Below are 14341 nucleotides of genomic sequence, written 5' to 3'. Positions count from 1 at the left end.
GGAGGCAGATTCTCAGCTGTAAGGTACTCAATGACGGGAATAGCACAAACCCATGATTCAGGGGCGTACCCCAAACTTGCGGGTACTGAACATGGAAGCAGTTTGTGTAGCCTAAGACAGGGGCCTTACCAAAAGAAACAAGAATCCCGACTCGGGGGACCCACCACATAGCCTAAGGCAGATCTTTCATTCGCTAAAGTTATTAATAAAGGGTGAGATGTCGGGAGCTGGAGAAACAACATTCATTACCAAAAAATATAATATGGCTCTACAAACAGTTGACTTAAGCAGGACATTCTGCCTGCACTAGTAACCTTGAGAAAGAATTTATGGCAAGGTTATCTTTCTCTTCCCCTTGCAAACAGTTCTCGGAAAAGATAAGTCATGCAGTAATCTCTTGGAACACCTGGTGGTCAGTCACGTTGCTGAATTGCTCAGTCCCCCACCCCATACCCATAAGAATGCTGTAACCTTTGACCAACTTCTTCAACCGCTTCTAAATACAAACTGTATATAAGGAAAGCTTGCAATACAATAAAGCGACCCTTGACAAGTGGACTTGCTTGGGCTCCATCTCCTCTTTCTTGCCCGTTTTTCCTTTCAGGGAGTGGTCCCCCTCAAGTCTTACCTGTACAGGGTCCCCACAGGCGGGGGCATTGTTTAAGGACCTTATTTATACATCCCTTTTGGTTTGGGTTTGCTTTCATAGTATTTAAAGTATCTCTTTGGTTTGCTTGCTTTGGAAGTATTTTGATTTTGACGTTCTTGGTCTGGTTTCTGTTGCTTTCAGACCTCTAAAGGCCTTAAAATGATTTGATAAAATTTAACTCCAGTTGGTTATAAGTTTGATTTAATATGTTAACTCATCTTCAGAGCTGGAGATGAATTCTGGGACTGGTCTTCCCGTCTCATCCTTTTGGCCTTGTCCTTTGTTCTATTTCCTGCAACCTGGCTGTGTATGCAGGCAGACATGGCCTGTTTGGGGAAGGGGTGCATTTTGTCCCTGGAAACTCTGCCAGCTTAGATATGGCTCTGTACTTTTCCCTCTTGGAGCAACTCCTGAATTTAACTCTCATGCTTAAGTCTGCATTGAACTGCCTTTACACTAGCTATTGATAAAACTCCCACCAGCAACTGCAACCAGGAATCTTAGTTTGGCTTGAATGGAGGTCTGGGAGAGTTCCCCCAGGGTCCTGGAGGTGGCCACATGGCAGCGGTGCTTTTGTTTCTCTGGCTAGAGGACACCTGAGTTAGATGCAGTAGGACATGGCTTCTTCTGGGGTACCTTGTAAGAACTGATCCCCAAGATGGCCTTAGCCAGTCTCTTGCCTCCAGAAAAGCCTAAGACAAAATGGGACAACTATAATGTGTTCAGAATAACTACTTTTATTCATGTACTCAACAACCTCTAGACATTTCTGAGAATTAGCTCATAACTATTTGCTACAGTGTGCCTTCTTAGATGCTGGGCAGTACAGTTATTTTATTTTGGGTTTGTTTCCTTTGCAGTCTTTCTCTCTTCTTTCTCAAACAAAGCAAAGGACCACCCTGAGCCTGAGCCTGAGCCTGAGTTCTGCTGTCACAGACTACCAGCTCTGCAGACTAGGCATACTGGCTCCTCTGACCCTGTGTGTTGTCCTCTTGTGCTTTTACCTCTCATTCTAAGTTCCTGCATGCTACTATGGGAAAGGGTTAACTGTAGACAGCTATAATTGAATCATACTCATGAAAACTATTTTCTTATACTCTATGCTTTTGGTACTGTCAATCTTAACTGGTCTTTAATAATAGATTCTGTATTGCCTCATTAAGACTAAACACTTCTTGTTATCCCATTCTTTACCCTCTTACATGGAATTGTCCTTAACGGAAACTGTTTAAACATTAGCTTCTTTTAATCTTACTGTAATTTTTGGATATGGTTAGCTTTAAGTACAAATGAAATATATAATTCTGTTTTCCATCACCTGTTGAGTTTGAATCAAGTCAGAAATATTAAAATGTAAATGACATTTCTGAAAAAGCTTTCTTCAAGTGAAACCCCTTATGTCTAGCACCAGTATGTATGGATTTCTTCCACACAGCCATTTTTGAAATTAGATTCTCATGTGTATGTGTGTATACATGTGTGTGTGTGTATGTGTGTGTGTGTATTTTGTATATATATATTATATATATATATATGGATATGGATATGTGTTTGGGTATGTGTGTGTGTATGTGTGTGTGTGTATTTTGTATATATATATTATATATATATATATGGATATGGATATGTGTTTGGGTATGTGTGTGTGTATGTGTGTGTGTGTATTTTGTATATATATATTATATATATATATATGGATATGGATATGTGTTTGGGTATGTGTGTGTGTATGTGTGTGTGTGTATTTTGTATATATATATTATATATATATATATGGATATGGATATGTGTTTGGGTATGTGTGTGTGTATGTGTGTGTGTGTATTTTGTATATATATATTATATATATATATATGGATATGGATATGTGTTTGGGTATGTGTGTGTGTATGTGTGTGTGTGTATTTTGTATATATATATTATATATATATATATGGATATGGATATGTATGTAAAGTACTGCTGATTTTTAAGAGTTTCTTTTATGCACATCTGAACAGAATTTTGTCAAGGTAATTGGTCTTGGTTTTGAGACTTGTTTGTCATGGCCTTGTGTCTAACCACAGTATTTGTTGAATGAGACTGTTGTGAATATGTAGACTATGTTTAATACTAAGGGAACAATTATTAAATAATAATGTACTAGATACCAAATTGACTTGTAAGAAAGTTCTCCTGTAAACTGAAATTGTTAAATTACAACATAGTTCCTATTAGCTGGGCCTGGTGGCACATGCCTTTAATCCCAGCACTCGGGAGGCAGAGTCAGGTGGATCTCTGTGAGTTCAAGGCCAGCCTGGTCTACATAGTGAATATATATATATGTAAACTTTAAGGACTGATTGCTTCTGCTCCAGATTGTACTTTATCTCTGTGTTTAGATATGTTTTATATAGAAAAAAACATTTTCCAAGTCTATGTAAAACATCTCTAAACCTTTGAAGGAGATTTGGTCATTTAAAACCTGCTTCAAGGTTTATAAGGACATCTCAAAGTTTATACATTAATATATTTAATATAATTGTTCATCTCTCTATATATGAGGTAAAATATTAATTGCTTGGTAAATTTGTTTATAAATTTGTTTATAATTTGATATTAAAAGGGTTTATTAAAGTCTGAGCAGGGTTATAGCACAGTTTTCCTTAAGGGATTATACTGGAGGTTGTATACCAGTTGTTTCTCTTTACCTGGTGTTTATATGCCTTCTTTGATAGACCAATCTCTAACTAAACAAAGTAAATATTTGAATGGATTTGTGTTTTGTAAAAGGTCTACCTGGGAACTTAATGCACAGTGTGTACATGGGTAATGTTAACTCATTATATTATCTTAATCCATGCACAGCACTGAGTCAAAGAACTACCATCTTCATGACTTCAGCTGTACCTACTTACAAAAGGTCATCACAATTGGGCTTGCTGACAGTTATAGTCCTTCATTAAAGGGGAGATAAGGAGGTTCATTGGACCCTCACCTGAGTATTCAGCCATTCTTTCCAGGCAGCTATATGTAATTCTGCCCTAATTGCAAATGAGCTCCTAAATTTGAAAGGTACTATAATAGTAAAAGATTTATATATAAAAATTAACTGGAAATTCCCAGAATAGAAGGAATAATGAAATTCACTTTAAACAAACTTATTAAAGGTCTGAACAGGTTTATGGAGATATAGAGTTGTTAATTTTCAGTTCACTCCTTGCTTGTACTGCACACTGGGTTACATATTTGAATTAAATGGATGCAGACAAGAATTGGGTTACCTATGGCTACTGAAAGATGTCTTTTATATTTCTCCATATTCTGCAAATGTTACTTTTGGCAGTTTCTTTCATCCATAACAAGAGTGATTTGGCTCACAAAAAGCTAGGTCTACCTCCTTGAACCAGATGTATGCAATCTAGAATAAGCAGTTCTCATGAAGCATGGTCTGAATTCTGATTAGTTTACTTCCTGTTTGTAGGTATGTGATATGATGCCTCCCTTCCTTCTGAAAACTGTTAATCAGGGTATGGGAAACTGGAAAGGAAAGGAGACTGCTTCTGTTTATAATAGAACAGCATTCATTTGAGACTGACTTAAGAAATTCTTGTTTGAAGGTCCCTTTCCTGGAATTGTGCCTAGTTAACCTGTGATGGTAAGTCTCTTCCAGTGAATGTTTGAGAACATTTGGGTTTTGTTCAAGCCTTATCTATATATTAAATAGTAATTAGAGTTTCCAAGCTGGTATAACTGACCTTCTTGGATGGTTGGTTAGTAACCATACTTAAAAGCTCATACTAATCTGGTCAAAGGGGCTTAAGGGTTAGTTTTGTTTCTTGCCCTGAAATGTAGACAATGTCCCAGAGGACTATGGGAATCTCTTGATATGGCCTATAGCTGTGATGAGTCAACTGTCCTCTTATTCAGGGAGGTCATGAAGACCCCACCAGAGGGACTCAAATCAGTGTCCAGTCTGCAAAGGGGAGGGTCAACACAGACAAAACATTTCCTCCATGCTTCCAAGTGAAGCCCTGGTCAAGCAGGACTTCTTTACATCTTCACGTAGATGGAACTAGTAAAAGAAAAGGCCTAAGGAGCCAGAGCCTCCTTCCAAGCCCATGTGACCTATGAGGACCAGATCCTTACCTGACCTTAAAGTGAAAGTAAACTGTTTTATTTGGGCAAACTGTGTGGTCTTAAACACCCAAAAGGAAAGTATAACCAAAAATTAAAGTGATCAGTATATTTCTTTAGGAGTCCAAAAGATTGGTTTTCCTGGACATTAGATCTAAGTCCAGGTAAAATACTTAGACAATTATTTATCAGTAGTGATTTTGTTCTTAACAAGAAAACGCTGCTCAAGTGTAAGAATTCAAATCTTGGTCTCCAATACTGTAGTGCCCACCTGCAGCTACTATTGTTTTAAAATGATGGCTAAATTTATTTTCACTCCCTGTCTAGAAGACTAATTCTAGCCACTCCAACAGCTATCAAAGTTCCTGAAAACAAATCCTGAGTTCATCCCTCTTGAATCCAGACTTGGTGGCCAAAAGAAAAATGAGAAGAAACTCAATAGATGAATGCTTTGGAAGCCTTCATCAAGAAATTCCAATGGACTTTAATTTGGACATTTGAAATTTGCCCTGTTCTGATTTTTTCTGGTTCCTTGTCTAGAGCTTGTAATGTTAAGTATTCTTGACTTTACTTCTCCTTCATATATCCCAGGCATTGATCAATTACTTTCCTTACAGTTAAAAATTATGCAATTTGAGAGTCTTAGATAGACCCACTAAAGGGGTACCCCAAATTGCCACACCCTGCATCCCTGTTCTACATGAACGTTCTACCAGAACCGTCTATGTCCCAATTCCCCATGAACAAATTGGGTTAACTTTTCAAAGTAATAAAAATAAAAGATGAAAATAAGATAGTTTTAAAGACAAGACTCCAGAAGAAAAATGACCACTTTCTTTCTCAACTGAAAGCTGGAAAATTCCTTAGGTGTGCCAGTGGGCTTATTGCTAAGACTGAAGATTCCAGAACCATAAAAAGGAGGTATTTGTACTGTTTTCATGTAAATCAAAGCTGCAGAGCTAGAAAAATACAAGGCAGCTACTAGAGAAAATAAAGGTCTGAAAAGAGGGAAATGAGTCTTTCTTAAAAAATTACCTAGAAAACTTTGGGTCCCTGGCTCGCCTCACTGAAAGAACCAGTAGTGATGGTTCTATTTGCTTTCCTGTTAAAATCTTGAATAATAGAACTCACTAAATTTATCAAATCAAGTAGTGGCCCACAAATGCCAGGAAATAGTCAAAAACATTTTAAAGTTCCTCTTAAATAATACATGGGATTATGTCAATAAAGAAGAGGGGATATTGTGGAGGTGGAAAGCTTTTGCAATGCTATGGTAATTAAGAACTTTGCAACAGGAAATCTCTTAAGAGACAGGCATGGGGGAGCTGAGCAGGAGTCTTCCATCCTGCCCCCTGTGGTTGCCCAAGATGAAAGTCTGTTTTCCAAAGTTTTCACATTCCTTTAACCTTTGTAGCCATATGTTACCTTGCTTAATTAGCATGTGTACTTTTACTTGTCACCTATGTGCTGTTTTGCCTTTTGCTTGCATTTCCCCACACATGAGTATAAAAGCTCCCCAAAACACGGACTCGAGGTCTGACTCCTTTGTTTGTGGTGTCAGGCCTGCCAGTGTCAAATTAAACTTAGTCTGCTCACTTGACTTCAGCTGTTCTCTGATTTTTTTCCACAACATAAGTCTGTATGCTTTCCTGAACTCTTCAGGAAAGCATAATTTCTCCTTTTCCTCTTCATGCCTTTTTTACTAAACATGCTTTCTTTAAGGCTTTGGGATGCCCCTAGCATCTAGTATGTCTTCACTTTTTCTCTAAATCTTGTTTCTCCCAGCCATGTGGCTGTGGGTCAGCCACATGCCTGACCTCCCATGCAGGCTCTGAACCTGCATGACTCCATGGCTTTGTTTCCTTCTTCCCATCACTCACCTCCCTCAGGACAGCTGCCAAGATTACCAGCTCTCCTGCCCTCAGGATTTTCTTTATGATTCTAATAAAATTGTAAAACTTCCCTTTGGGTCCTTTCTTAAATTCTTTTATGAATGAGACTAAGAACCCACTAGGGGACCCTCTTTTCTCCTGTTTCACCATGATGCTCAAACTTCATAATGAACCCTTAATTCCTTAGGTTGCTTTGTCGGTTATTTACTCACAGCAATAAGAAGAGTAATTGATACTGGCATGTGTTCCCTGTTTATTTACTTCTGCATTAGTATTTAGAAGTCTATACATAAAATTTGGAAAGAATCTTACCCATTTACTCTTGAACACTCTTTAGTGGTACAAATTTTTCTTCTTTCTTGGTTACTTTAAAAAATAGGCTCGTTTTAGCACTAGTATTCCTCTTAGTTATTACAATTTTTCTTTAGATTTTAGTTATTTAAAGCTTTTTAATTAGTTACCCAGATTTAGAAATTACAAGTTCTAGACAGGGAACTAGAAAAAAGTCAGAACAGGGCAACTTTCAAATGTGCATATGAGAGTCCATTGGAGTTTCTTGCCAAGGGCTTCCAAAAGCATCCCTCTATTGGGTTCTTCTTCATTTTTCTTTTGTCTTCCAAGGCTGGACTAGTTGGCTGGGAATAATGCCTGGATACTCAGGTGAGTGTCCAATGACCCTGTTTGGCACTCCTTTAATGAATGAGCACAACTGTCAACAAGCCCAGTTGTGACTATGTTTCGCTTGCGATCGGACTTAGCCAAAGTCGTGATGATGGTAGTTATTTCATGTAGAAGGGACTGCTGTATAGTATCATCTTATTAAAAGGACCTGGAATTTAAAAGGTCATTTTAATAAGAGAATAGCATTTTTAAAATGCTGACACAAGGATTGGATCATCAATGGAGTATGAAAGATAAAAAATCATAGGGAATTCAATATGTTCAGATACTTAATCTTAGGAACCACACACATACATCCCAAACGTGTTTGTAAGAATGTCATAAAGTTATCAATTTAGTGGAAAGTCCTATATTTCTAAATAGTCATTAATATTTTACAATACAGAAAGTCTGTGTTCTAGTTTGTTCTTTTTTTTTTTTGCTGTGACAAAATACTCTGACCTGTACCAACTTGGGGAGGAAAGGGTTTATTCAGCTTACATCTCCCAGGTCACAGTTCATCAGGGAGCCCAAGAGGAACTCAGGGCAGGAACTTGGAAGCAGAAGCTGGAGCACAGGCATTGGACGAAGCTGCTTACTGGCTTGTTTCCCTGGCTGCTGCTCAGCTTGCTCTCTTATCCAACACAGGCCCACCTGCCCAGGTTTGGCACTACCCACAGTCTGTTGGGCCATCCCACATCACTAAACAATCAAGAAGATGACCCACAGACATGGCCACAGGCCAGTCCAATGGAGGCAATTCCCCAATTTCCCAATTCCCTCAACCCAGGTGTGTCAAGTTGACACTAAAGTTATCCAGCACAATTGACCCCTTGTCAACTTGACACACAAATATATCACTATTAAGCCATAACCTTTCCAATTCTTGTCCCCAGGACACCATATTAACATTAATATCACAACATAAGACAGTACAACCTTAAAAACCCCACAGTCCTTAAAAAAATCCAAACACTTAAAAGTCCATAGTCTCTTTTAGAAGTCTCCTAACTGTGGGTGGGCTTCTGTAAAATCCAAAACAAGTATCACCTTATTTCAAAGGGAAGAATTGGGCACACCTAAGCAAAACCGAATTCCAGTAAGTAGCTCGAGGCTGGATATCTGGGATTCACTCACAATCTTCTGGGCTCCAATGGGCACTAGCAGCTCCACTTCTCTGACTCTGCCATCCACAGCACACAGCTCATCTTACAGACCCAGGCCAGCTCCATTCCATACCTACTGCTATTATTGGTGGTTTGTCCCACGGTACTGAAATCTCTGAAATGCTGGGGTCTCCACTGAAACTGAGGCTACACCTTTACCAATGGCCTCCTCTTGCCTCTTGATATGCAAAGCCTGAGTCTCTCAATGACCCCTTCAATCTTGGGGTCTTCACTGCTACTGAAACTACACTTTCACCTATGGCTTTTCTGGCCTCTCAGTGTGCCAAGCCTCAGCTGCTCTCTGTGACCCCTTAATGCTTTCAACAGCAGAATTGTGCAGGAGCCTCTTACATATTACCAAGTCCTGCTTCTAGCTTGAGATGGAGGTTTGGGTCCCCTCTGTGTGCTGGCCCTGAGGAAACACCTCCCAGAAGATTTCACCTCAGTGATGCTGGTCTCTTACTTACAGCTGATTTTTCAGCCCCAGCTAACCAGCATCAATTTTCCCAGTAAAACGAAGGATTTGTTTCAGGTTCTGGTCTCTTCCTAATCACAGCTGATTCTTCAGCCCCAGCTGACCAAAACCCACAGATTCTCAATCCAAAACCTCACACTAACAATGTAGCTAGTCTCTGCTTCCCTTTGAAGTTTCATAATACCGGCTTCCATCCTCTACAACTCTTTCAGCATAACTGTTCGAAGCTCCACAGAAACAAACTCTGAGCACACAACGGCTTTTCCATCCCAAAGTTCCAAACACTTCCACAGTCCTCCCAGAACAACTAGGTCAGGTCTATCACAGTAGTACTCCACTCTCTGGTACCAATTTCTGTTCTAGTTTGTTCTTCATTGCTGTGGCAAAATACTCTGACCAATATCAACTTGGGGAGGAAAGGCTTTATTCAGCTTACATCTCCCAGTCAAGGAGCCCAAAGCAGGAACTCAGGACAGGAACCTGAAGGTAGGAGCTGAAGCACAGGCTATGGAGGAACACTACTTACTGGCTTGCTCCCCTGGCCCCTGCTCAGCCTGCTTTCTTATGCAACACAGGCTCACCTGCCCAGGGGTGACACTACCCACAGTGGGCTGGGCCCTCCCACATCACTCAACAATCAAGAAAATGACCCACAGACATGGCCACAGGCCAGTCCAAGGGAGGCAATTCTCCAATTGAGGCTCCCTCAACCCAGGTGTGTCAAGTTGACACCAAAGCTATCCAGCACAGTCTCATAAACTAAATAGCATACTTAGTTTGTCTTCTGCCCTCAAGGTTACTGTGGCATAGATGTTCAACAAGAAATGTCCTGAGGGAGGCAGATTCACTTTTTATGACAACAGTAATATGTCTAAGTACCCCTACTCTATTTCTACATTTGTGAGGTCTTTGTAAATGTTCTCATTCATTTCTTAAAAACAATTTCTATTTTGCATTATGAAGAATTTCAGAAAGATATTAAGTTTACAAATAATAAGCTCTGCAAGTTTCTGAAAAAAAACTGCATATTTGAAAAATGTAGACTAAACATGTGAGATTATGCAGAGTTTAGGTATAAAACCAACTTGATCCCTATCCCTACTTCTATGCTGATACCAATGTTTCCTTAATGTTTCCTAATCTTAGAGGCACTGAAAAGAGAACCTGGTCTTATTTTATACCCTAGTATTTTTCATGAGGAATACTATAATAGACTAATATTGATTAATTATAAATTACATGTTTATTTATTTTAAAGTATTTTATTTTTTATGTGTATGAATGTATGGCTTGCATCTATGTAAACACACCCATGTTGCACAAAGCCTGTGAAGACCAGAAGAGGGTGTTGGATCCTCTAGAATTGGTGTTACAGATGGTTGTTAGCCTCCATGTGGGTGCTGGGAACTGAACCCTGGTCCTCTGCAGGAACAACTAGTCCTCTTAACTGCTGATCCATATCTCAAGCCTCTACATATTGTATTTATGATGGCCACATTAGTGTTTGCTTAAGTTGGCCACAGATGTACAAATAATTGTCAATGTTGACTAAGTCTAAATCCATATTCAAAAGTCTCTTGTTTTTTTTCTATGTTATTAAGACTTCCCCATCAATTTCTCAGCATAAAACCTACAACATTTGTCTTAGTTTACTTTTTGTTTCTGTGATAAAACACTGACCAAAACTAACTTGGATTGGAAACAGTTTATTTTATCTTTCAAGTTACAATCCATCATCAATGGAAACCAAAGTAGGAACTCAGGCAGGAAATTAAGCAGAGGCCAAGGAAGAATGCTGCTTCCTGGCTTGCTTCCAGACTCATATTCAGATTCCTTTGTTATGCATTTCAGGCCCATCTGCCTAGGTATGGTATCACAGAGAGTAGATTGGGTCATCCTACATTAATTATCAAACAAGAGAAATATCCACAGGCCAATCTGATTGGGACATTATCTCACATGAGACCCCTCCTCCTCCTTCAAGTTGACAACCAAGATTATCCATCACAGCATCAAAATATTTCTTAACATCATGGAAAACAGTCACAGAAGCACATAGATTGATGTCTATTGCTTTCATGTAATAAATTCAGCACTTGATGTGTGACAGGTTTTTTTTTTTCTGTTCACAAATAACAAATTGGTAATATTAGCCAATATTTATGCTGAATAACGGTGTAATTTAGAAGTCTGGAAAAATTCAGTATTTTTCTTGGGATTCAAGATCAACATAGTATGGATTAACATCTGGTTTGTTTTTAACAGTAAATTGTAGATTAAGAAAAAGATTATGAATTAAAATACACTTATTATCTACACTTATACAGAAACACACAAAACACTTATACATATAAGACATCTAATGATTTTCTGTGGTTTGAAAACTAGGCTATTAATCAATTCATTGGACATAAGAGTTAGGAGAAAACTTAAACATTACATCATCTGAGTCTGTCTCTTTACTGCCAAGGTCACAGAGTGAAACCAATTCAATTTGTCTTCCAAGTCCAGCTGCCTTTTTACTAAAACCCTCTGTCCCTCCTATCTGGGAAAATAAGAAACAATATAATAGAAGTCATTTCTAAAATCCCAAGATCATTTAAGGGATAATGCTTTCTCTTTCTTCCATGTTCCAGAGGCTTTGTATTCTTTTGATCCCAAACATATTAAGGGTTCAGCTAACAGCTGTCTCCAGAACTGAATCATACATTAACATTCCTCTATTTAGTGTATGAAAAGCCTAGAATGAAGATGTTGACAAAAATATACTTGATGAGCATGGTGCTTTTGGTTTAATAATTTTATTATTTGAAAATACACTTCCATAAAACTTAGGATACATTTTCAAAAGATGTTTACATTCTTTCTATTCCTAGAATTTGCTCACTGTACAGTGAAGGACAACAATGAGGATGAAGCTCAGGCTCTCACAACCACCAGCGGTATAATACATAGAATAGAGACACAAATCCACAAAACTTTAAAATTCTCAAAAAGTATTTTGAAGTGAAGAAATTTCTTTAAAATTAGGAAAATGGGCCAGGCATGATGGCACACACCTTTAGTCCTACCACTCTGGAGGCAGAGGCAGGTTAGATGGAGGCCAGCCTGGTCTACATACTGAGTGCCAGGCCAGCTGGAGCTTCAGGGAGACCCTGTCTTAAAAGACATAAAACCAAACAAAACACCAAAACAATTAGAAAAATGTTGTTTTTGTCATTCAGTTTTTTATTCAACTTCCATTCCTACACCAGTTTAATTAGTACAGTCTAATGCCTTCTCAGTAGCTGACACCTTCCTGGACAACTTCTATAAGCTCAAATAACTGAAATATTTCTGGTTGTGGGTTGTTAGTCTTTGTCAGTGAAATTGACAGTCTCTATCATTTGAGCAAGGCCTATATGAATCTACAAATAAAACCTATATGTTCTTCCATTAATTTCATCTCTTCAAAGGCTTATTCCATTTAGTATAGGCAGGGAGTAGAGTAGGACTTAGAAATATTGTTGGGAACTGGGAGATAAACCATTAGGTAGTTTCAGTGGCCAACCTTTCTGGGTTCAAATTGTGACCTTCAATTTAACAGCTTATGATTCTGTTCAAACTATTTATGTCTTCACTATTGTGTGTATGAAGTCTAAGGCAATATTGTTGAGTGAATTTATCTGAAAAGAACTAGAGAAAAATTTGGCATGTTTCACATTACTGATCATGCAAATTGCTTTATGAAAGTAGAAATGCAATTCCAGGTAAAATTTAGTACGGCACAATACCATTCTGGCTAGACAGAAAAGATCAGGTAACTCAGTATAAAATGGAAAGGTTAGTTGACTATTAGACTCAGCTGATGAAACCCTACAAAGAGCTTTATGGTAGTAAATTATATAAAAAAAAAATCTTAGACCCATTATGCTTTTAGTGGCAGGGAAATTATGTGTCAGAAGGAGGGATTTTATACAAAGAAACTATGTATAAATACTACTCTAGTAGCTTAAGAATTACTGATATTTTATATTATAATAATTAAATTATAATCAGAAAACAGGGGTAGTTTTTGAGCCACAGAACATAATAAAACTTTTATTATATAAAGCTATTGAAACTACTCAATTACTTTTTAGGATATGGAATAGTGGGAGTGAGGCAGGTCTTGTGAAGATCAGAGGAAGTTGTTTGAGCTTACTTGGTTATCATCCACTAAGACTTTAAGAAATTCACTGTCTTGGACCTCAGCAAATAGGACAGACTCACTGTCTGATGAGCCCTAGTGATCTACTTATCTCCACCTCTCCAATAAGGGGATTAGGAGTTTTCCCAACTATCAAACTCAAGTTGCCAGATTTAGCAGCAGGTCCATTTACCTGCTGAGCTACCTTGCTATTCACTGGGTTTTTTACATGGGTTCTGGGGATTATATTCAGGTTGTAATGTTTTGCAAGGCAGGCACATTACCAATTTTAACTGTCTCTTCAGCCTAATGGAGATGCAATATTTTTATGTTTGATTATAGAAGAAGAAAAGTATGGTTTGCATGCTGCTGGAGTATTCTCTAATACTATGGTATCTTTCTGAAGTAGATTCTAATTGTCCACTCAGTTTTATTTGATTTCATAGCCTATTATATCAAAAATTTTTGGTTATTCATTTCTATATAAAGCTGTATAAATTATTGGTTGGATTAATTATTATTTTCTGATAAGAATGAAGAGACAGTCATTGGCGACTCATCATTCTAATCAGTCATATCAGGATTCAAAGAAGCAGGGGAGAGTGCCATCCTGTTATAATTGATGTAGATGATAGTGTCCCATCGCTTGTGACATTTTTTCTCTGCTATGAATGTTCAGGGTAAGATGGCCATAACACAGTATGAATATACATGTATGGATCTTTAGGAAAGGTGAAGGAAAGGAATAGAAATTATTAAAGATACAATCAGAGAAAGGACAGAAAATGTAAGAAAAAATAAAGAGGCCCTAATCAGTGAAAACCGTATCAGTATAGCTTTACAGGGAGCAAGAACTCCAAAGCCTTAATTGGAATGGAGAGTGGTATAGGTACATAAGAATGCAAATGTGTTACCTGGGAGGTTTTGTAACTAAAAGAATATTTAGGATTTACAAGAGAAGAAGGGGCTAGATTTACTCTGAAATGTCAGAGTAAATGAGATGCACTGAACTGAACAAAGAAAATAAAGAGTAACTATTCAGTCATTGCAGAGGAGAAATGAAGAGGATAAGTTTGTCAGTTAGTAATTTTAGTAGAGATGTTTGTCCCTTTTGGTTGGTCGTTGTCAGTGTGTATGAAAGTTAATAGAATAACTTCACCTTCAAAGAACCTTCCGTAAAGCTGAACAATTAATTTGATTTTCAGTGATGTGGAG

This window comes from Nannospalax galili, unplaced genomic scaffold (genome assembly GCF_000622305.1).
Source record: "Nannospalax galili isolate Female #2095 unplaced genomic scaffold, S.galili_v1.0 scaffold140, whole genome shotgun sequence".
NCBI lineage: Eukaryota > Metazoa > Chordata > Mammalia > Rodentia > Spalacidae > Nannospalax > Nannospalax galili.
Note: the sequence above shows the minus strand (reverse complement) of the source record.